At 38.8% G+C, this 25,556-nt stretch overlaps 1 protein-coding gene across 1 annotated transcript in view; it reads right to left on the bottom strand.

The window, feature by feature from the left end:
* Positions 1-22,388, bottom strand: part of COL21A1 (collagen type XXI alpha 1 chain) — a 172,840-nt gene extending 150,452 nt beyond the window's left edge. Inside the window, exon 1 of the mRNA XM_053668361.1 lies at positions 22,222-22,388. The gene's annotated coding sequence lies outside the window, so the exon portion shown is untranslated. The remainder of the gene's footprint in view (positions 1-22,221) is intronic.
* Positions 22,389-25,556: the final 3,168 nt, after the last annotated feature.

Raw genomic sequence — 25,556 nt, 5'->3', positions numbered from 1 at the left:
TGGAATGCAGTTCCGAATCACCAAAGCTCTGCAATGCTGGTGGTGTGACATTGACTCGGAGTTACTGGGATGTACCAGGAAACCACAGTTTTTGGCAGATGCAGATTTTACATGCAAACGTTTACCAGATGTGAAGTTCCTATAATCTGTGCTGTACAAGAGAAACGAAAATGAATTTGCTGTGTAATTGGACATACCAGTTCACTCTGTGAGCCAGCAGGTGACAGACCTGCCCTCATGTTTAGGCAGAGCCTACAGGGCACAAATTTTGAGCAAAGAAAACTCCTTAACCCTTCCTCTACCCTCAATTAAAACCAATCCCATATGCTGGTTAAGCCTGAAATTCCACCAAGAACCCTTTCTTTCTTTAGATTAAGAATTGTATCACTGTTAAAATTGAAATGCCCTTGGAAGACATAAACAGTTATCAGTTATTTATACTTCAGAATTAATGAATTTCAAATCCTGTCTTTACAGCTGGTTTTGATAAGAATACATGAAGCTTGGCTTTTTTGGATTGTAAGAGAGTAGAAAAAGATTTTCCACAGATAAAAGTTAATACATAAATAAGTACTTAACCACTATTATTTGTCTATTTGTTCAAAAATATTTATGACCACCTATTATTTTTCAGTCACTGTGCTAAGCAGTGGGGCTACAAGATGAAAAAACTACTTCATGGCCTTAAGAAATGTGGGGTTCAGTAGAAAGCTGTGAAATCCACAGTGACCACAAAAGAATATTTAATGGAGGTGTGTGCAAGGTGTAAGTTGAACTCAGAGAAATGAATATGCAAGTCAAGAGGAGGTAAATTTTCAGCTGTGACTTGAAGGAAAACCAGGGATTTGTAGGTAACCTGAGGACAGGAAGATAGTACCTGATTTTGCCTGGAGACATTAAAGAGCAAGGTGTCCTCAGTGAAACAGCATTTCTGAAGTAAAGATTTCTGGAATGAAGTATCTGTGGGGAGTGATGGGTAGCATCTTACTCAGGTTGAGCTACTATAACAAAATACCATAGATTGATTGAGGAGCTTAAACAACAGACATTTTCTCACACTCCTGGGAGCTGAGAACTCCAAGATTAGGGTGCCAGCATGGTACATTTCTGGTGAAACCTTTCTGTAGGTGGGCCACCCTATTGTTGGCTGTTTCCTCACTAGGCCGTGTGTGTGTGTGTGTGTGTGTGTGTGTGTGTGTGTGTGTGTTGGGGTGACAGGGAGAGTACCCTGATGTCTCATAAGAACCTCTAATTTGACTTTAGGCCAAGATAGAGGCAGAGGAAGATATATTTTGCCTCGATGCACAACTAAAAGAAGGACAACAATTTAAAAACAAAAATAAGCACAACTGCCAAAAAAACAAATTATATAGAAGTCCAACAACCAAAAAGTTAAATAAGAAACATTCATGCAGACCAGTGGGAGGGGCAGAGATGGGCAGCTGGGGTGAAGAGGACTCATAGCAAGGCAGCAGCTGGAGGACCAGGAGGGTAAGAAGGCAGCTAGCTGAGTGGGCGGTCTCATATTTGCATGAGGATAAACCAGGAGGAACAACTGGGGAGCAAGACAGACCATACAACCCACAGTTCCAGAAAAAGAAAATAAAGCCTCAAAACCTCTGGCTATAAAAACCTGTGGAGGTTGCACTAGTGGGAGAAACTCCCAGCCTCACAGGAGAGTTCACTGGAGAGACCCACACGTTCCTAGAACATACACAAGTCCACCCACCTAGGAATCAGCACCAGATGGGCCCAATTTGCTTGTAGGTAAGCAGAGGCAGTGACTGAAAGCTGGCCGAGAGCTGAGCAAGCAGCACTGTTCCCTCTCAGACCCCTCCCCCACATACAGCACCACAACACAGCTATGTGGGTTGCCTTGCCATGGAAAACACCTAAGGCTCTGCCTGTTATAATGTAACAGGTGCACTGAGACAAAAAAAATATATGGCCCAAATAAAAGAACAGATCAAAGCTCCAAAAGTAGATATAAGCAATAAAGAGATAGCCAACCTATCAGATGCAGAGTTCAAAACACTAGTAATCAGGATGCTCACAGAAATCATTGTGTACAGACACAAAATAGAGGAAGAAGTAAAGGCTATGCAAAGTGAAATACAGGAAAATGTACATGGAAACAACAGTGAAGGGAGTGAAACCAGGACTCAAATCAACTATTTGGAACAGAAGGAAGAAATAAACATTCACCCAAAACAGAATGAAGAAACAGGAATTCAAAAAAATGAGGAGAGACTGAGGAACCTCTGGGACAACTTTAAACATTCCAACATCCGAATCGTAGGGTGCCAGAAGGACAAGGAGGAGACCAAGAAATGGAAAACTTAGCCCCGGCTTGTGTAGCTCAGTGGATTGAGCATCAGCCTATGAACCAAAGGGTTACCAGTTCACTTCCCAGTCAGGGCACATGCCTGGGTTGCAGGCCAGTTCCCAGCAGGGGATGCACAAGAGGCAACCATACACTGCTATTTCTCCCTCTGTCTCCTTCCCTTCCCCTCTAAAAATAAATAAATAAAATCTTTTAAAAAATGTAAAAAACTTATTCGAAAAACTTTAAAAAATATAAATAAATAAAATCATTTAAAAATGTAAAACTTATTTGAACAAGTAATGAAGGAGAACTTCCCCGATGTGGCAAAGGAAATAGACTTTCAGGAAGTCCAGGAAGCTCAGAGAGTCCCATAAAGTCAGACCCAATGGAGCACACACCAAGGCACATCATAATTACATTTCCCAAGATTAAAGATAAGGAGAGAATCTTAAAAGCAGCAAGAGAAAAGGAGACAGTTACTTATAAGGGAGTTCCCATATGACTATCAGCTAATTTCTCAAAAGAAACCTTACAGGCAAGAAGAGGCTAGAAAGAAGTATTCAAGATCATGAAAGGAAGGACATACATCTAAGATGACTCTGTCCAGCAAAGCTATCATTTAGAATGGAAGGGCAGATAACATGTTTCCCAGAGAAAGTCAAGTTAAAGGAATTCATCATCACCCAGCTTATATTATATAAAATATTAAAAAGATTTGTTTAAGAAAAAGAAGATGATCAAAACTATGAACAGTAAAATGACAACAAACTCAGAATTACCAACAACTGAACTAAAAAAACTAAGCAAACAACTATAACAGGAACAGAATCACAGAAATGGAGATCACAGGGAGAGTTATCAGTGGGGAGGGGTTAAGGGGAGAATGGGGTAAAAATTACAGGGAATAAGAAGCATAAATGGGAGATACAAAATACATAGGGAGGTTACAAATAGTATGGGAAATGGAGAAGCCAAAGAACTTACATGTCCAAACCATGGACATGATCTAAGGTGGGGGAATGCTGGTGGGAGGCGGGTACAGGGCAGAAGGGAATAAAGGGGAGAAAAAAGTGGGACAACTGTAATAGCATAATCAATAAAATGTATTTAAAAAAAAAACTCTAACCCTATCATTCAATGGTATCAGAGCCCCACCCTCCCTATGCTCTCATTTAACCCTAATTATCTCCTTATAGGGCTTTAACAAGTTAGGACTTGAACACAATTCAGCAGGCATTCAGGGGAAAAAATGACAACGACTAAGAGGGTACTCAGGAAACAAATCATAAAGGGTCTTTTAAATCGAGTGAAGAGGAATGGACTTAATCTTTAAAGCTCACCCTAGGATTTTAGAGGGACTGTAAACAGGGAATGGCATTCTGGCCCTTGGCTTAGAAAGCTCACTATGACAGCAAGGGAAGAATGTGCACGAAAGACAATAAGACGCAGTGTGGGCCTGAGGGACAATGGGGGAGTGGAAATAGAGTTGAGAGAGATTCAGGAGTTAAAACAAGCCAAGTATGACTGATTATGTCTGTGTGAAGGACAGAGATGAGAATGACCCTGGCCCTCTGGCTTAGGCATCTAGTAGATGGCAATGACCTTTCCTGAAAGAAAGAACTCAGAAGAAAATCCAAATCTGTTTGCTGGGGCCATGGGGAAGAGGAAATAAAAAAGCTTCTTAGTTGTTAGAAAATTGAGTATAAACTTTCCATGAGGTATCTGCCCATATGAAATTGTTTACTTGGCAGCAGAATATGTGGGCTCTCCCTGTGCCAGGAACGGGCCATGGGGAGAGTCAGCTGATGCTAAGCACAGTGAATGCATGTGGATCCTCCCTGGTTTACTATTCGCTGTTGAGTGCCAAGGGCTATGATTTTAGACCATTAAAACTCTTTGTATTGAACAACACAAATGTCTAATATTCCAAGAATAGCTAAATAAATGCTGGTTCCTCTATATAATAAAATACCAGAGAGGCATGAAATTCATATGTTCCAGGGATATTTAATGACATTAAAAAATAGTAAGATATAAAGCAAGACACAAAACTATAAAGTAATTGAGTAAAATATATTTTTCATAGCAATGTCAAAAATTGTAACTGCCAAATAGTAGTGTTACAAATATATAATTTTTTCATTATGCTTTCTCATATTTTCCAAAATTTTCTACAAAGAACACATATTGTTTTATCACCAGAAATAATAAACTTATTTTTAAACTTATAGATGTTTTCAGGCAAAGTTAATACTCCAGAACAAGACTCTCTCCCCACTACCAGCAGAATACATAAATGAACTACCCTCTACCAATCAGGAGAAATTATGGTATGCTAAGTAGCAAATTAAAAAATTGTAGTGCCTTATAAAAACAGTTTTATTTTTTTTTATTCATACTCTATGTCTTCTATGGGCTGCTTAGGGGCTCTGCTCCACATTCCTCTATTCAGGGCCCATTCTGAGGAGCACGGCCACTCCCCGTGGCAGAGGTCAAGAGCTTTGGAAGGTCTCCAATAAAAACTAAATACTCCAGTCCAAAAACATATGCCAATTTCCACTAAACTTATTGGCCAGAACCATAGCAGGATCAGGAGACATAAATCCATTGTGTACCTGAAATATTTTTGGCAAACAAAGCTAACAATACAAATTCATCCATGTCATTTAAACCACAAACCATGACCCATAAGTTGATTGTAAAATCAGTTTAGTGGGTCATGACCAGTGTTTTTCAATAGAATGGAATGGAAGGGGAGATGTCAGAACAGAATGTGGAAAAGGTAAATATTGACCATGAGACAGTATTTGATATACATCTATCAAATAAATACAGAGGTGTCACAGTGTGAACTACCTTCCTATGGATTCCGTAAAATACAGTTGAAAGCCATTGTTCTATGAGAGCCCCAATTTCGTCAGATGTACAGAAACAATTTTCATGCTGGCTCTTCTTATCCAATGTTCTACGACCGCCATGTCAGATTCAGGAAAACATGGTCTGCCTCTGTGGCGCCACTCAAAGAACTCTTCATCTAATATAATGTTTTCTTAATAATAAATCTATTTGAAATATTATGGAGTGACTCGCACTTATGGCATCTTGTAAGTACTGATTTCACCTTTTATTTCTCCTAAAATACAAAATTTTTAACTTCAGAAGCTTTTCCTCAGTTCTATGGAGCTTCATTTTATTACTTAGAAATATATACAACTCATATTAATTTAAAATGGCATCCTTGACCAAGATAAATGGTACTATTTTTTTTTACTTCGTATTCCTGTTAACTTATAAAACACTGTCATGGATAATTTTTATCTTGCTTACTGAATGCTTTGATGTTTAAGGAAAAAAATGCATATTTCAAAACTGCAAAATACCTATCATATAACTCCTTGACATAGACTTAATATTTCCAATTTCCAATGTTCTCCTTTTTATCTTCAACTAAGAAAATACAAATATGAAATATGCACATTCTATATACTTGTTTATGAGAAAAGTGTGACATTAACAATTTAGTTTCAAATGAATTCACCTTAACTCTTACTTTTCTACACTTCTGTTAAATGTTTGCAAATGCTTACCTAAATGTAAGAGTTTTAACCAGTTTCAATGTTTTCTACCCTTCCATGAAACGCGCTGCCATGGTTTTCCCTTCCTACCCTTCAGAGCATTGACAGTTGCTTTTGTTCCTACCAGGAAAATGCTAGCTACGTATCCAAGGAAAACAAACTGCTCCACGTGGTACAATGTTCTGTTGCCTCCCGCATGTCCACTGCCACATACGAGGTATGCCAGAGAGGTTTCCTGAGGAAAACAAGAGTCACTGTGATCTAATGCAACCTACCATCCTGGCATTCAAGGGAACCAAATGAAACATGACTAACTGTCGAAAAGAATGGAAAATAAAAAGACCATCCTCAAAAATAAACTAGCGTGCAACTTTCCACCATCCAAGAGGAAGCTCTGGTATGGAAAAACGAATATCCTGCATTTGTTAATTAAGAAAGCATTATATTCAGCTCAGGAATAGTAACTTGTTTAAAAGTGATGAGTCACAATATTCAGTTCCTTCCTGGCCTTACTCAGCTAGGTGTGGGGACAAGAGGTTTGGACCGGCAACTGGACCATCTCTGTCCCTGACCCAGCAAGACCACTACTAAGACAATGTAGAAATCTGGGCAAGAAGGCGAGCCTGGCTGGACTTCAGTATCCCCCCTATAAAACCAGTGGGTGAGGAGATGAGTGAGTTGGAGGATCTCTTCCATTTCAAATTGGCTACAGTTCCAGTCTCATAAATAACCTATCTCATTATTTATTTTATTAAATATAAGGCTAATAAGTAGCCTCTTAAAACAGACACACAAAAAAGGCCATTGCTTTCTATTTTCCAAACTGGATCTACTAGATCTAAGGCATTATGAATTTTGTATAAATTAAAATGGTGTAATCAAAATTATCATACCATTAACATTGCTATTGCATTCAATGAGTTCCAAAGACATGTACAATATATTCTGATCATTCTCTTTTCATGATAGTGTCTCTTTTTTTATCACTAAGCTATCTGATAAAAAAAAATGATTGCTTGAAACTGTTCCTCTTCTAAACAAATGCCAAGCGCTACACAAATTCAACTGAATGCTTGTAGTATAATTCTGAATGTAAAATGGAGGGGTTTTTCAAACTATTTATATTGTTCTCCCCAAAACACACATAAAAAGTTAGCAAATCAATACCACAGTCAAGTTTTGATTATCTGTCAACTGGGACAGCAAGAGAGAACTTGTGCAGATATTTTTAAGTCACCAAGACTGGTGGAGAAGAACGCACAGTTGGGCATTGGAAAGTGTTTTATTCTTACACTTGAATAAAACTATGCCTTGCATGTTGGAAACTGGCAATTCAAACTGAGTAAATGAAACTTTCCAAGGAAAAACCAACCCAAAAGAACTAGAAAACATTTTGGTTTGTATATATTTTAGTTCACACCTTGGCAAATGAGAGCAGTGTGTGATGCTTAAGAAGATATTTTTAAATCACTGCTCTGTGAGACTAACATATTAAAAAGACTGAATTATAGGAGGCTACATTGTTATTAAATGATTGTTAAAATCCTTCAGAAAGGAACCCTACAGGGGATCACGATACACAAACTTAAGATAGTCTAACATCTGCAATGTAGAAACTCATGAGGTGCCTCACTGCTCACTCCCGAGTATCCTGCCTCACTGCTCTCTCCCAAGTTTGATGGTTACATTCTCTTACACAGCTCTTCAAATCCAAGGGTCTAAACCAGAAACAGCTGCACTGGATGCACTTCATTCCTGCTGGAAAACTGACATTTCTCTAGGAAGTGCCAAGTGCACTCTCAGAATTACAACATGTCAGACTTCATCCAAAAGAAGATGCTCTTATTTCTCTACATCATCCATTTGTGTCCAGAAAATTATGAAGAAACCCCTTAAAGCCACAGTACCCAACAGCCCAAAGGGTCATCTATGACTGTCTGCATACGACTTGGTCCAAAAACGTTCACTTCATAACAGAAGTAATAAAGCTGGTGCCAAGATCCCTTTCATTCCTTCCTATGATTATAGTTGCTTTAGAACATTGTCAGATTAACACTGAGCACAGTCCCTTCTCAACTTCAAGGCCTACATTGCTGGGAAGGTCAGGGGAACAATATTACTCAGAGATAGAAGAAAAAGGATTCTCAAAACAAGAAAAAGAAAAGTACCCTAACAGAGGAAGATGCCTCTTAGGTTGAACAGGAAGCGATTTGTGTGAATGAGAAAGAACAGTGCCTTCTTGGACACTGTGCAGCTCTTCCATTTGTATTAATGGGAAGCCCTGAGTGTTAGCTCTTAGACTGGTTTGGAGAAGCAGGTTTTGGGTAGGTTCCCCACTAGCAAAACTGAAGAGGAACAGGAAGAAGCCATATCCAGAAGATAAGACACTAACTGGTACATTGTCCAACTGCACAATCGTTAGGAGCCAGCTCCAGTAAACAGAAAAAAAAACCATGTAATAGTTAACATGAAATTCAAGTATTCAAAGAAAACCAGCATCATGGAAGATCACAAACTCAAAAAACATAACAAACACCCACAGAAACAGAGTTAATAACAATGAAAAGACAACTAAGTTAAACGTAATTAATATATTCAGAGATATATGTGAGAATAGTTGAAGAGAAAAGTAGCTACATGGAAAATCAAGTTGAATAACTGTACCAGATTATAATGCAAAAGGATACAAATTTTCAAAAAATATTTAAAAATATTTTAGAAGGAAAAAATAGAGACATATGAAGAAGTAATGAAAAGCTTATAGGGGCTAAGGAAAGATTTGAATCTTCAGATTGAAAAGGTCTTATAAGTGTCAACTGAGTGCATGTGGGGGGAAAAGACCTCCTTTTTACACATATTGGCCAGAAATCATAATTCAAAGGATGAAAAAAAATCCCAAGAGTTTCTGTGGGAGATGGGAGGAGGATAGGGAAAATACCTAAAAAGAAACAGTGCATCAAAGTATTCAAAGTTCTATAGGAAAATATGGATAGGGAAAATACCTACAAAACAGTGCATCAAAGTATTCAAAGTTCTATAGGAAAATATGGACCCAAGCAAAAAAACATTCATTTATGAACATTTCTATCATTTCAACATTAAAGAACTCAACTGTTTACTATAATTTCCAGGGATAACTGGTAGGAGAAGGAAATGAAGCACACTTAATTTCAACCAAAAAAACTAATAGTAATAGTTGTAACAAAGAACAAGAAGGCATGATACAAACAGAAACCCAAGTAAAACGTAAAAAAAGGAATCCAAATATATTATCAACCATAACAACATTTAAAGGATTAAGTTTGCTGCTTAGAATCCAAAAAGAACAGATTTGAGTTTTTTGTGAAGGCCACCTATATGCTGCTTCAAAGAAGAAACCCACCTAAAACACTTGTGAAATGCCAAGAATAAATCACATCAAACTGACCGTATTTTTCAATGGAAGAAGTAGGCTGACATTAGAATATCATGCTCATGATATTTTAAAGATGAAAACAGATAAATGTAAGCTTAATATAAAACTAATTAAATGACTCCCCAGTGGTAACACCTCATGCCAACCTGGTGGGGAGTTTCTAGTGATATGTTTAAGAATTCTGCCATTTACCCTACCCATTTAATTAGTTATTTGTAATTTGAGTGAAAGCAATGAAGACCTGCAAATCGATTTCCAGACAAAGCTAAGCTAAGAAAGATTTCTAACTAAATGAAAGACTTTGCATTTGAAAGATCTTAACTGGATAAATAGTGGACCAACTGCAAAAAGGCAAAATTCAAACGAAACACTAGAACATCCTAGGAGGTCTGAGCAGACTGAAAGGGCTTAGTTAATGGTAAACCGAAGTCATTAGTGGGAACTGGCTGTCAGCAATTCATTTGGTCTTAGGCTACAAGCAAGAAAAAGAACAGGGCTGTTCCCTTTCTCTTCAGTGACCAATAGTCAGAGAAAATCAAAATCTAATGGGACCATGAAAGGCTGACCAGACTGGAGATGTAACTCCAAACCATTGCAAAAGAGAAGCAGTTTTAGAGTATGATTTTCACTGGTCTTCAAATACTGGCGAGATCGCTGTAAGAAATTAACTCCTTCCTGTCACTCCCAGAGCACAGAAATAGGATCAATGCCTAGAAGCTCCCGGGAGCAAGTTTTCAGTTTAATTCAAGGAAAAAGTTTTTAATAAATGGGGATTCCCTAAAACTGAGTGACCCATCATTAGATGCATCTGGCATTGGATAATTTGCTTATTAGCTATGCTAGAGAGAGAGAGGTTCAGCATCAAGTGTTGTTGGTATAAACAACACTTGTATTGCAAACTATTCTTTGTCATAATTTCCAGTCCTATGATTTATGTTGAACAGAGTGTACATCTAAACTAAACCACTTGGTCACACTGAACCACACTTCAAGAAGCAGGCTCAGGCCCTACCTCCTCTATGAAACAAATCATGACAAAAACAGGCTGCCCCTTTCATCGTGCCTACCTCCTGTATTAGACCATTTGAAGCACAACTACAGTCTTGTTTTGCTTCCTAAAAATACATTTGAAACAGTCCATCTCCTAACTATATCATAAGCAACCTGAAATGATGGAACTTCAATCTACTAGGCACCCTGATAGCCAGTGAAATTAAACACGCTGGCTCATCACTTCTCATTTTTGTTTTGGGTTTTTTTTCCATATAGCACATATTTCATGTTTTCCCAATTGCCAATATATCCTTGTGGTGAAAGAGATGGCTTTCACATTAATGGCTTCCTCAGGAGTTTCTGTGTGCCACTTACCCCCCTGATATATCAAAATCCCTGTATTTTTCTATTTAAAACTTTCCAACTTCCTAATGAGAATAATGGTTACAGAAATGGAAACCTATTCTTGCAACATTTGCAGACAATAAAATAGGCCTTCTTCCTTTCCCTTTTTACCTTAGAACCTATCAATAGATGGCATTGAGAAAACAGAAATGCCAGGAGAAGAAATATCATGAAGGACTAAAGGCCGAAATCTGAAATTCTCGACAGTGTAGGGTAAGAGCGGCAAACTTGCACTCCAAAGACACGAGGCTGCATTGCCTCTTCAGTGCAGTTTGAAAAGATCGCAGCTCCATGTAAGTGGATTCCTTGAAACTACAGCTTTGGATAAAATAGACTGGCCTTGTCTAAGGATTGGCAATCCTAAAGCAATAAAAGAAAGAAAAAAAAAGCACCTCCTGCTAACATTATGATAAATGCTCATGTTTGGGGAAGAACTGAAGGAGGGAATAAACATGCAGACACTTGTTTAAAATTTAAGTCATTGATATTCAAATCGAGTTTGAAAATGTGAAATTATAATTGCTTTTCTAGACTTCTGTAGGCTGCTTTAGGCCCAAAACTCAAACACGTGGTGTATTAGAAATTTAGAATTTAATTTGACAGCCACATCCAAGATGATGTAGAAACATGTAAAATGCACAAACTCATTGCATTACTCACATTTAGCATTTAATAGTTTAATAAGTCTGCCCAAATAATGTCCAATCTGAAATTATACTATCCACCTAAAAGTTAAACATATTTAGAGGCACAGTCATGAAAATACATATGCACAAGTGACTCTATCATTGGTAACTCTCCAAACATTCATTTAATTAACTCATTTATGGGGTCTGGCACAAACAATGACCTTTTATTACAAAATCATAAGCATGTAATTCTGTAACATAACAACATTACATTCAAGCTCACCATATGGCATTTTAGGTGAAATGTTCAAATTAAAATGATAAATTATTACACCGATATTATTACCCTACCAACCACACTCAAGCAGGTGTTATTTCTGCTGGGCCCTGCAGAATGAGCAGGAAATCAAAACTATTCACACTTTTTTCCAGGGTTCTAACATCTGTAGTCTAAAAATATTTGATTTTTATTTTCCCAAAGACTCCATAACTTCCTTCTGTCAAGCCTCAGGCAGTTCAGTTCATCATGGTGTTTTGTTTTGTTGTGTGCTTCATAAAAGACATGCTTAACCTAAACACTTTGTAGAAACTTACTGATGTATATTATATGCATTGAAATCATCACAGTTCTGAGTAGAACATAGATCTAGGCACGGCCCTAATAATAAACCTTCAGACCAGGGGGTAAGCGACAATTAACATAGCAAGAACCACAACAACCTCCTGAAGGCATTCTACTTTAAACAGCAATGGAATAGGGTTAGGAGCTTTGGGGCATGACAACTCACCCTGACACACAGAGCATCCATGGACAAATTTGCTAAGAGATAGTTAGTCCTTGAAGACAGGGATCATGTCTTCTTATTGCTGCATCCCTAGGATCTATTTTAACCACAGAAAGAGCTGAAAATATTTGCTGAATGAATTAATGCATACCCTATACAGATACACACTAGTCTGGGCTGCAGCAGCAAAACAGGCAAAGGGATACTGAAACCCGGGGAGGCATCTGCCCTGAGAAAAGCTGTCTTCTGATTTTCACGAAGCCCTGATATTAGCTTCTATGGCCCTCACCAAAAAGATCTCTACAATTGCCAAACCCTGGAGTCTATGATAAGCCAACTGCATCTACAAGCAAGAATTAAGGATATTGTCCAGGCCTGCGAACCAGAGGATCGCGGTTCAATTCCCAGTCAGGGTACATGCCTGGGTTGCAAGCCAGTTCCCTAAAGGCCAGTTCCCAGCAGGGGACACACTAGAGGCAACCATACATTGATGTTTCTCTCCCTCTCTCCTTCTCCTCTAAAGATAAATAAATAAATAAATATTTTTTTTAAAAAAAGAATTAAGGATATTGTCAATCCTACTCAACAACCACAGTGACCTTCTGGGACTGTGCCATGTGGCAAAGGATAACAGCCCCTCGGACTCAAGAATCAACACCAAGAGTCACAAGGAGTTGCTCTCCAAAGCCACTGTTATTGCTACCACTGCCTTGCCAGCTTCAGGAAACTCCTCCCCTGCACTGCAACCTCCTCTCCCCAGCACAATGTGGATAACGGCAGAAACCTGGAACTGCCTCTTCTCCATGACTCAGGTTGTACGGACAATATTCTCATCCAAAGAAGTAACATGCTTTTCAAAAGATAGATGGTCAAATCGCAAATGTGTAAAAGCCTAGAAATAGGGAGAATATTGTTATTTACGATACAATATTCTATTCTAGTACTTTTTATCTGCCAAGCTCTAAACTCAAGCGTTTATTTGCATTATCTCATTTAACTTTCCTGATCATTCTACCAAACAGGTCCTATGATCCTCAATTAATGGATGAACAAATTAAGCTTTACGAGGTTTAATACCAGGCACAAGGTCACACAGGTGGTGAGGGTCAGGGCCACAGCTGCACGACACCCATGAATTTAGCTATTGCCTTTTATGGTCTCAATGTAGTAGAGTACATAATATTCTTTTAGCATTCAAGGAGTAATAAAGTAATTTTTCTGCTTTAAAAAGTTTCCTGTGTCATTTTAACCAGATTTTACTATCTGTACTTAGTGTATCTGATTTTGAAAGTACATCTCACAAAATATGTACTTTATGAATTACAGGAACACAAATTAATCACACTGTAACATCATTATCTCTCATTTGTATGAAAATTCAAAATTATAATTTCAAATGTTTCTACCTACAAAGTATGCAGTTATGCATTAATTTTGTATTATAAAAGGAACACATGTATATTAAAAAATAAACAAAAGTGGGGGAAAAATACCTAGCATTCTCCCACCCAAACACAACTGTTAACATTTTGAGAAACATGTAATTCTGAGCTCAAAAATATAATTTGATTGCTCATATAAACACGATTTCCCTCACCAAACCCATAATTCAGAATCAGAAAAATGTTTTTTCAAGTGTTCAAAAGACCGATGGACGTTATTTATATAATTCCTACATGGAGGCCAAAGAAAAGTTCATTTAGGCATCATTAACATTTTCTGGAAATAAAAAGATCTGTTATTTCATTACTCCTCATTCACAGTAACATCCATCTTTTGTGCACATTCAAGAAGTATGTTAATAGAAATTTTAGGGATGCATTTTCTATTTCTCAATACACTAATTTCCCCAAGGATGCCACTCCACAACTAACTCTATATACAGATTCCCCAAACTGCAATTCTTTACATGTTCCATGATGGCTTTGAAAGGGTGCTTTTAACCAAGAAAAAGAAAAATATGCAAACAGCAAGACAAAAGAAGACTTTATAAGTACACCTGCACAGCTCTCCTTACCGCATGCTTTGCAAAGCTACCAACTTTTTGGTAAGTTGTGGCAGGCTGGGATGGGATACCAGGTTTCCCAGTTCCTGGTCCAGAAGCTTCTTGGAAATAATGAGAGCAATATATTTATTTAGCACTTGACATATAAATATTATTACTATTATTTAAATGGTGGTATAGAAATCACATATAACTTGAACTGTAGGTACCTACCTTCTCACACTAAACACTTGAAAGTCTGCTTTCACTAAATGCACAGAAATTTACATGAGGCTCCTGGTGCCTCCACTTGCCATCAAGAGCTCTGAATCCCACTGGCTCTTGTCATCCCTGTCCTCTCCTCATTCCAAGGGGACCCCAGCAGGGACTCTGCCTATACCATTCTAGTTAAGCCAGTTACCATGCCATCCCTGCTTCTCGCAGCTTTTATTTCACTCTCATTTCAAACCTTAGTCCAGGGGTTCTAGGTAACTAGTAATTTGGTCATGGTGAAAAAAGTAAAGGCACTATAAAATGATGAAAAGTCAGACTGCAGAAGAGGGGTTTACAGGGCAGTAACGAAACTGACTACATTCTCAGGACCTTGGATGTTTACCTTCTCCACTGTGCCTCTCTCTGGAATAACCTCTCCACATCTTGCCAAGATATACCTTCAAGCCACGTTCAACCCTTTCTACAGACTGACACATGGAATTATGTCAAGAGAGAATCAAAAATAGTTTGAGAAGAAACTAAGTGATACATCATGCCATGCTTGTAGATTTTTCTAAATTCAATGAGAATTATTTTGCCCTGTACATTTTTCACTTAAAGATATTTATAAAATGTTATCTTTTTATATAGTAAATTAAAGGGAGTTTTTCCATTCATTTTTTTTCCAATTAGCTATTAATAAACTGAACTTAGCAACTTCTCTGAATCATCCTAGGATAGTCAGGCATCTGGTAGGCACTTAATTGCTATTTAATGAATGGCCGAAGTCTTACAAAGAATGTTCCTCCTTGTCTTATCTTTAATATTACATCTATTCAGGGTATTTCCAGAAACGCATGCCAAGACAAACCCCATGAGGTAGAATCAAACTCTCTCTTCCTAAAAAAGTAGCAAAATTCATATACCAAAGCTTTAGAACTATTTAAAGCATATATTTCAATAAGTTGTTTCAATCATTGAATCTACTATGGATTTGAAAGCTACCATGGAAATATAATACATATTTTCTGAATGTTTGTTTTTATTAACTACTGTTACATAATAAAAAATGTACAAACCATTTCCAAAAAATATTTTAGTAGAACTTTCTATAAAGTTTTAACTTCACTGGAATGTCTTTTTACTTTAAATTTTAAAAAAGGAAATTTTCTTGCTCCTTAATCTTTTTTTTAACACCGATCACTGTAAAAACAAATAGTTAAGGGGAAACATAACACTGTAATCATGACTAAATTGACCTAAATCAAAACAAGACGAGTCAAAACAAAAACTAAACACTGCATCGAGCACAAGCAACTGGCAGGATTCCCAGAAGGTCACCAAACTTGGACTTGAGAAAACTGTCAACATTTCCTGAAATTTTCAAAGGTACCTTCTAGAGGTTTCCACTAGTGAAAACCAAAATGTCAAAAAAACAACAAAGAGGAAAAAAACCTAAATTAAATGCTTAGAGAAGACAAACCTACTGGAAAAGACTCTCCTTCTCACAACTGATACCTATGGATTATTTTTTTTGTCATTGTTGACATGGTATTCTCATTGGTTTTTATTTAGGAAATCTTTTGAATAAATAACCCTGAAATTAAATTGGGTGAAATGGGGCAAGAAAACCTACAGTATACCAAAAGCTCCATCTCCTGGATCATGTGCGTCTGCCACACTGGTTCTTCAAAAGACAAAGCAGTTGAATGAAAAATGCAGAGTAGAAGACAGGAGAGCTGAGTTGTTCTCCAAGGCTACCACTGGCTATTCATGAGCCCTTAGTCAAGATATGATGTCTCCCAGCCTGTCTCCTCACTTTTATTAGACAAATCGTAATTTCGCTTACTGTTCTAAAAAGTCTATGAGTACATGGAAATCCTATGGATACAGTTAATAAACCTCTTTATATAAAGGGCATAATTACTTTATGCATTTTCACAATAAATGAGCCAAACTGATTAATTTTTTAATTGGCTTGGGTGTCCACATTCTAAAAAACTTTCTCAAGTGATTCCAATGTGCAGTCAGGTTTGGAGACCAGTGGCATAAATCAGTGATTCTTAACATGAGGTGTCTGGCCAGCAGCAATGGTATCTGAGAATTTTTTTAAATGTTCCAAATGGCCCTGGCTGGTGTGGTTCAGTGGACTGAGTGTCAGCCTATGAACCAAAGGGGTCACCAGTTCACTTCCCAGTCAGGGCACATGCCTGGGGTGCAGGCCAGCTTCCAGCAGGGGATGCACAAGAGGCAACCGTACACTGCTATTTCTCCCCCTCTCTCCTTCCCTTCCCCTCTTTCTAAAAATAAATACATAAAAAAATTTTAAATGTTCCAAATGTTATATTATTTTCTGAGAAACTTGAAGTACTTCGCATATTCTAAAACAAATTCCCTGACTAGCTAAAAGAGAAAAGCATCAAATAAACATAACGTAAATTACTACTTATTTTTTAGGATCCAGTTTTCAGAGGTGAAAATAGAAAAGAAAGCTTCAGCCCTGGCTGGTGTAGCTCAGTGGATTGAGCACGGGCCTGCAAACCAGACAATCGTGGTTCAATTCCCAGTCAGGGCACATGCCTTGGTTGCAGGCGGGTTCCCTACAGGCCAGTTCCCAGCAGGGGACGCACGAGAGGCAACCATACATTGATGTTTCTTTCCCTCTCTCCTTTCCTTCCCCTCTACAGATAAATAAATAAAATCTTTTAAAAAAAAAAGAAAAGAAAGCTTCAGCTTAAACCATTCATTAATGTCCAAGGTAAAATAATAGCAAATTCTCTCTCTTTTAACCCTCAGCTGAGAGCATGCTTATTGATTTTAGAGAGAAACACTGACTGGTTGCCCCCATATGTGCCCCAACTGAGGATTAAATCTGCCACGTAGGTGTGTGGCCTGACCAGAAATCGAACCCACAACCTTGCTGTACACGGAATGATGCTCCAACCAATTGAACCCCACTGGCCAGGGCAATAATAGTGAACTCTTATGTTTACTATGAGCCAGCACTATTTGTATATACAGGGTCAGGCAGAAGTAACGCCACTGAGTGTGGGTAGGGTATGCAAATGTCTGGCATGAGATAGACAACAACTTGAACATTTCACCTAAAATGTCATATGGCGTACATAAGTGTGATATCGTTATGTTACAGAATTATATGTTTATGATTTTATCATAAAATATTTTTATGTAATAAAAAAGGGGCGTTATTTGTACTGGACTATATGTATATACACACACAAACACACATTCTCTCCCTACAACGATCCTGTTGCAGTAGCACCGTGACCCCATTTTTACTAATTAGGAAACAGAAGCAAAAAAAGGTTATGTAACTTGTCCTACTTCAACTACCAAGGCACAGAGTTAGGGTCAAGGCTAGGCAGTCTGGCTGAAGAGTGTGCATCCTTTTAATCATGAACTGGAGAAAGTCGAGGAACTTGGCCTCCATGGCTAATTCTCTTTGAGTGAGACTGGACTACCTGCCAGAAATAAACATTTCAACTTTGTTTTCACAAGAATGATAATGAATCAAGCTAAAGAATTATTATTGCATTCTCAGCAGTATAATCTAAACATAATAAATACAAAATAAAAACATGTATCCATTTTCTGTGATGTGTTTACTCATAAGACTTTCAAAATTGGACTTAATAGTAAAACAATCCACTTTGAAGTAAATAGGGCCATCAAAATGAACCTAAATGAGTGCCAGGTAATGCTCATCAGAACCTGTTAAGTGAGCCAGGTTATGTAAATCAAGTGCAATTAATCAAACTGCTTTATGACCGTCTCTGCTCCAGGCTTTATGCCTGTAAGCAGAGAATTATAAAATTACTGTGAAGCATTACAGTATTGATTGTTCCTAATTGGCCACATCCTGTCACTGCATTGCGACATCAGAGACTCTCTGAGCTCTGCAGTTAGATTATCCAGAACACTAATTTGAGTGCTGAGAGTTTGAATTTGCTTCCACATGCCTTCATTTCTCCCATGAAGACATGTGCCTCTGATCTTTCCTTTCATCCCACTGATACTCATCTCATACACAGGGAGCCAAACAAAAACTCTGCTAACATTAAACTAATTACACTTAACTTAATAACATTAAATACTAATTCTATTCAATTTAATAACATTGTTGTAATTTTAAAAGTATCCTAGTAAAGACATGATTTCCTGAATGTAGGAGTCATGGAGATGCTTATATGCTGGAACATGGCCTATGTTTAGTGTTCTAAAAGTTACACAAGATTGGTAACAGTCAGGTATAACTTCTTGTATTTGAAATGCAAATCAAAACTACAACAAGATACTACCTCACACCTGTCAGAATGGCTATTATCAACAAGACAAGTAATAACAAGCAATCAGAGAGGTTGTACAGTAAAAGGAACCCTCATGCACTGCTGGTGGGAATGCAGACTGGTGCGGCCACTGTGGAAAACAGTCTGACAGTTCCTCAAAAACTTAATAGAGTTACCATATGACCCAGCAACCCTTCTTCTGGATATCTACCAAAAAAATCTGAAAACATTTTTTTGCAAAGATATATACACACCTATGTGTACTGCAGGATTATTCATGGTGGTCAAGAAATGGAAACAGCCCAGGATGGTGTGGCTCAATGGACTGAGTGCCGCCTGAGTACCAAAGTGTCTCAGGTTCATTCCCAATCAGGGTACACAACCTGCGTTCCTGGGCAAGTTCCCCAGTAGGGGAACATGGGAGGCAGCCACACATTAATGTTTCTCTGCCTCTTTCTCCTCCCCTTCCCCTCTGTTTAAAATAAATAAATCATCTTAAAACAAAAAGACTGGCATCCTTTAATAGATGGTTGAATCAAGATGTGGTACATACACACGGTGGAATATTACTCAATCATGAATAATATTAGAATATTACTCATGATAAAGATGAAATACTGGCATTTGGGGCAACATGGATGGATCTTGAGGATATCATGCTAAGCAAAATATGTCAAATGAAAAAAGTCAAAAACCATATATTTCACTCATAGATGGAATATAAAACTGAAATGAACAAAGAAACAGGACAAACGAACAAAAGCTCACAGACACAGACAGCAATATAGTGGTTACCAGAGAGAAGGGGGTTGGGAGTGGGAGTAAAGGGTAAAGGGGGTCAAATATATGGTGACAAGGGGATTTGACTTTGGCTCAAAAACACACAATTTAATACACAATGATAGATTATAGAATGTTATAGATTATATTGTAGAATTTTGACACCTATATAATTTTATTAGCCAACATCTCCCCAGTAAATTTAAAAGATGACACAAGATGAATCATAAAAAGGCATTGGTTAAAAATGTGATATTTAATACATCACTGAAATTAAAGGAAACTCAAAACTAATTTCAAAATACGAAATCACTTGACATCCTTTTTGGAATTAATATCATAAATATTTTTTTTCAGTAGAACCATTTGGTCCTAAGAGGATCATCTGGACCAGTTCCAATCAGATAATGTGAAAGAAATTGCTTTTTGTATATGTGATCTGAAGCATTTTGAAATTACTGCAGTTACGGAGGAAAAGGACTCTTAAATGACCTCCCCTACATCTTTGCCAATTTAGGCCTGTCCTTGCTGTGTGTCACCATTTTGCTGTGTCTTATATTGTCATGTGAAAATCTTGATATAACTGGTTAAGGTTTCATTTTATTTTCTATCTAAAGAACCTAAGAAACTCCAGATAGTACTTCTCAACTGCTTCTCTTGGAGGCCACAGCATGCCTCTTTTAGATGCTCTCTTACCATACAAATTTCTTTTATAGGGAATGACAAGGAGAGCTAGAGTTTAAGACTATTTAAATGTGAATGTTAATAGATTATAAACTCCACAACATGGTGAAGTCCTTCGCCATGGACAGTGAGTAGATAAAAATCAGGTTGTTAATTTGAAACTAAGCTTCTTTAAAATTTCTATTTGAGAAGGTTCCATATACAACATTCAATAAAGTTATGAAGACAAATTGAGGATAACCATATATTCAAATTTAGGTAAGAAGCAAAAACTTTAAATTCTAAGGGTGAGGTTGGCATGCAAATAAATGTAAAATTTGACCATATTATCCATATTACTGTGTTTTTCATTTCCAGGAGTGTGGGAATTAGACTTCTGTTTTATTTTCAGTATGTGTGGTATGTTTACAAATATTTAACTTACTATGCTAGACACTGTAAAAGCATTATTTCATTTACCTCAGGCAACAATATTAGAATTATGAAGTATGCACTGTACTACGATAGTCCCCATTTAACAGATGAGAAAAGCAAGGCTTGGAAAATTTAGCCACCATCTGGAAAAATGAAGAAGCAAAGAACAGGTGTTGAACATGAAGCTTGAGACCAAGGCTCCTGTTTCCAATCACCATCTGCATTTCCCCCAGTTTTCTAAACACAAGCTTAGTACCTGTCCCTTAACAAGTTTATATACCTCAGTCATAAATTGGCACGAACTGCAGCCTGGAAAATAAACATTCCCTACAGAAAGTCTTCTCACAGTCAGCACGGTATTCACTGCAGCACACATGTGCTGGAACTGGAGTCACGCCTGTTCCAGCTTTATTCTGTCCACTGCTAGATTCTCTAATCTACTTAAGCTTATTTGCAAAGTCATTTTATTTCTGTACTAATGACTTAAAAAGAGCTGGATTTTCTTTTTGCCAAAAGTTTGAAATCTCAGATCTCTATCATAAGAAAAAAAAAAAAGAGCCACTTTGGACATTCCAGAGACATGTAATGCTGAATTCCCTTTCACTCGAGAGAATTGGCACGAATCCCTTAAACCTCCAATTGCTTTAAAAAAAAATACTGCATACGAGTCCTGTAATGTGCACTGATGACAGAGATGATCAGGGATCATGTCATCAGGGGCCAAAGGTTCCTGTTACAGCTAGAAGACACTTGTGTGCATATTTCTTCTTTGGCTTTGCTCAACACTGAAAAAAAGAAAACTCCTAATTTTTCCTAAAGCAAATATGTCAATTCTACAACGTAAAAATTACTGAAGATGATGTTTAAGCCTCTGTCCTTCACAGAATCCTCCAAAGTCCACGGTATACATTAGATTTTCCAAACATGGTCTGTTTCCTGGCCCCTCTGCAGAGAGGCATTTGCAGGTGTTCACCCCTACCTTCTCCCAGATCCAACCCAAGTTCTCAAAGTGAGCAAGCTCTAGCATCACCTGGAGGGCTCAGCAAAACAGAGAGCTAGGCCCTAGTCCCAGAGTTTCAGCCCCACCCTCGATTGTGCATTTCTAAAACTTCCCAGGTGATGCAGGCCAGAGAGCACTCTGAAAACCCCTGTTCTCACTGGTTTCCAAACTACCGCACCTGAGAATCAATCACCTGAGAACAGTTTTTTAAATGTAGATGTCCAAAGTCCCACTGCCAGGGATTGTGATTTCATTGGTCTGGGATGCTGCTCAAGCACTCAATGTTTTTTAAAGCTCCCTAGTGAGCCTACTGTGCAGCAAGCTTAAAGAACCTCTGGTTCACCTCTCACAGTCCCCCGCCCTACTCGACCTGCTTGCCGCTCCTGGGCGCACCACCTGAGGATGCCACAGCCTCCTCCGAAGAGATAGAAGATGAGCTTAGGGAAGCAAATCCCTGAATGTTATTCTTTCTCACAGGCCAAACACTCTGAGCAGAAATCAGTGCCTAGCGAACCTCTAGATTCATTAACACCCAAGTAACTTTGCAAGACAAACCCTGGACGCGGAATCTACCTCCCGGGTCACCAAGCATGGCAGCGCGGGGAGAAAACTGCACCCTCAAATGCCAAATTGTAGCCCCAGAAGGGTCAGCCCTGAAGCCCCCTATTTGTCATTCTGGCCGAGAGAGGGGAGAAATAGGTGTCACCTTACCTGGCACTGCGTCCAGTGTCGGGGTTGCAGTCGCAGCCAGCTGCCTTCTCCACCAGGGGTACAGGGTGTCCCAGGCGGTGACCAGCCCCAACCCGGACAAAAACTGGGCTGAAGCAGGTTCGCTGCCCTCAGTCCTGAGCCCTGTCTCCCGCTCCGGCCGGAGCACAGCGCCGCGGCTCTGGAACTGGCTCTCGGCTCTCTGGAGGCGGAGCCTGGGAGATAAGGTTGGCGCTCCCACCCGCCCCCTTTCCGGGGCGAAGGCCAGAGGGTGGGTTTTGGACCTGGATCTCCAAGTGCCAGCTGCTAGTGGAACGCTGATGAAAATATGCTCATTTCGAATCCTGCGGGGACCAGAAAATTGCACCCCTGGGAAGAGGCAGGATGAGGGGCTACCAGGAAGCAGGAAACATAGGAGCGACTCAGCACCTATGAAAGGACAAGCACTAGGGAGGCAAGGACCTGGGAGCACTACCTGCACTCACCAAAGGAGGCCTTCCTCCCTTGGCCTGTGAGAAGGGTCCCCCTGGCTGCCGGGTCTGGCACCCTAGTCCACCCAACAACAAATTGACTGATGAACCTGCCTTTAAGCTAAGATAATAGCTGCCGGAAAATCTGAGAAGAGTTCACAACAGATAGGCGGCCTTTTGAGGATTTACGAGATGCAAGAAAGTCTTGCCTTATGACAATAAAGTAGAGTAGTGCTCTGCCCTTTTAAGTCTCTTCTTCACAGAGCAGTCAGAAGTACTTTAACATTCATGTGCTCAAGATGCCACTGTTTTCTGGGCCCCCAGAATGCTCTCACCTGTCACTCTCCCCACTTCTCCCCCTCCTTCCCCACAATATGGCCTGTGGCCCTTTCTCATACACACATGTGTGTTCTCTCCTCTCACTTGCTACGTCTCCTCTTCCAAAGCTCCCTTCCGGACCTTACTGTGATTGCCAGCTTCTCTTCATTCAAGTCTCAAATGTCACTTCCAGGGAGTCCTTCCTGCACAACCCGCCCCATCTGAAACCCACACAATCATGCCCATTCCCTGACCCTATTGGGGGGGGGGATTTTATTATTTTTTGCTGTTTTGCTTTGAAATTTTATCATTTGTTTGTTGCTTTTTTGTTTTGCTTCCATCCCCAGGTAAGCTCTATGAGGACAGAAAACTGGTCTTATACCCAGCTTTATCATCTGCATCTAAAGCAATAGCTGGAATATAGTAGGTGCTTAATAAATATCGACTGAATAGATGTGTGAATTGATATCTCCCAGAGAATCTTGACAAAGAATGCCTTCCTCAGTATCTCCATCCTACTGAATTCAAGGCCATATACAAATATCCTGGAATGATAATCATTTGCTGCATTTCATTCATTCATACATTTGTGTTATATATAGCCCATTGCCATGCAAATAAAAGTCTTCATGGGTCATATCAATGAAAATGTAAAAGTTAATTTTTTATATAAAGATATGGATACTAATTTCCAAATAATACTTTTATTAATGAAGAGAATACATTCCAAATTCTCAGCAAATGGTCTCTTCTACTTTGCAGAGGAAACAGATGCCTGCCAAAATAAAATCTACACCCTATTGTTTCATCTATCTTTGCATCTATTAAAATAGAAAAGGGATCCCCCACTTTTTCTTATGTCCTACCTCTTTCTGTCTCCTTAGAAACCACCCCACTGATGGTTCCATCTTCTCTTGCATCATTAAACTAACAGCTCATTTGAACTTACTCCCAGCTCCTATATAATCACATCTCCCAAATAATTACATACTGGTCTTCTTAACACTTCCTGAAACTGCTCCAGCCAAGCTTGCTAACAATCTCCAATATTCAATGGACTAGTGGTACTTTATCAGATTCTGGTTCAGAAGTGTGGTAACAGGGACCTAGAGATCTGTAGTTTGCAGAAGCTCCCTGCTAGGTCATTACAGCACCCACTTTTTGTTAAGAATGTTGCAAAGGCTACCTATTCTTTCTGAATCTCTTAGTTTTCAACCAACTTGGTCCCTACTCTAGCCATCTTCAAATATTTTCCTCCCTGTCTTTATGAACTTTTCACCTGCCAATTTTCTCTGCTACAGGCTCCTCTTCTATCTCAAGGTACTCAGCCCTAAGTTTCTGTTCTCCCAGTGAACTTTCCTTAAGCAACACTATCTATTTCCATAGCTTCTTTGATAGTTGGGGTTCTTAACCTGGAATTCATGTTGAGTCATCTGGGAATATGTTGACCCTAGCATTTTCATCCAGTATTCTTTGTGTGTGTGTGTATTTTTTTTTGAGGAGAAGTATTTTAATATTCTTTTAGATTATCAAAGCATGACCTTCTGACCATTATCCCACCCACAAAAACAGTTAAGAGCCCTTCATCCACCTGCATGTCCACATCTCTAACCTAGATCTCTCCCCCAAACTTCAGCCAGTACCGCAACTGTTCACTGGACATCTCCATTTGTATGAATGTCAGATACTTCAAATAAAATATAGTCAAACCTGAGTCTATGACCATTCTGCCCTCTCCCCCAAAAAACCCTGCTCCTCCTCTTTGTATTTCCTAACTTTCCCAAAGTCACCAGCATTTATCCAGTTACGGAAGATGGGATTTTGGCGTAGTCTCCACTCCAAAGTAAATCTGATTCTTTCCTGATTAAAACACCAACACGACTTTCTAATACTCTTCAAATAAGCTCTGAGCTCTTCAGCACACCTCCACAGCTGTTGTCGCCTTGTCCACAAGGTAACGTGCCACTCCTCCCCACCTCCATACCCCCTCGTTCTCTATTTTTAGAGGGAGGGGAAGGGAAGGAGAAAGAGAGGAAGAGAAACATCAGTGTGTGGTTGCCTCTCATACGGCCCCCACTGGGGACCTGGCCCACAGTGCAGGCCTGTGCCCTGACTTGGAATGGAACCAGCGACCCTTTGGTTCACAGCCTGCACTCAATCCACTGAGCTACACCAGTCAGGGGGCCCCCCTGGTTCTCTAAACACCATCCACGCTGAATTTCTGCCACCTCAGACTCTCCACACCCACATTTCCTTCCTACAGAAACAGTTCTATGAAGGAATTCCTTCCATGAAGGAATCCATTTACACTGTTTTAAACTGAGAAGTTGGTGGTAATTTGTCACGCAACAATGAAAAAATTAGCACAGTGAACTTAAGTCTAGCTCTTCTAGAATTTCTGAGTTTCCTGAGCTATTCATTTTAATGAATATAATATATTTTAAATATGCAATCAGTATTATGTATTATATTCTTTAACATACTTATTGTTGAATTTTATTTGATTATTAATTGTTTAATTACTGATTTGGTAGATTTAATATTTATTAA

The sequence above is a fragment of the Artibeus jamaicensis genome, unplaced genomic scaffold, assembly GCF_021234435.1.
Source record: "Artibeus jamaicensis isolate MK-2021 breed Jamaican fruit bat unplaced genomic scaffold, CSHL_Jam_final contig_484, whole genome shotgun sequence".
NCBI lineage: Eukaryota > Metazoa > Chordata > Mammalia > Chiroptera > Phyllostomidae > Artibeus > Artibeus jamaicensis.
This window is presented reverse-complemented; position numbering and strand designations above follow the sequence as displayed.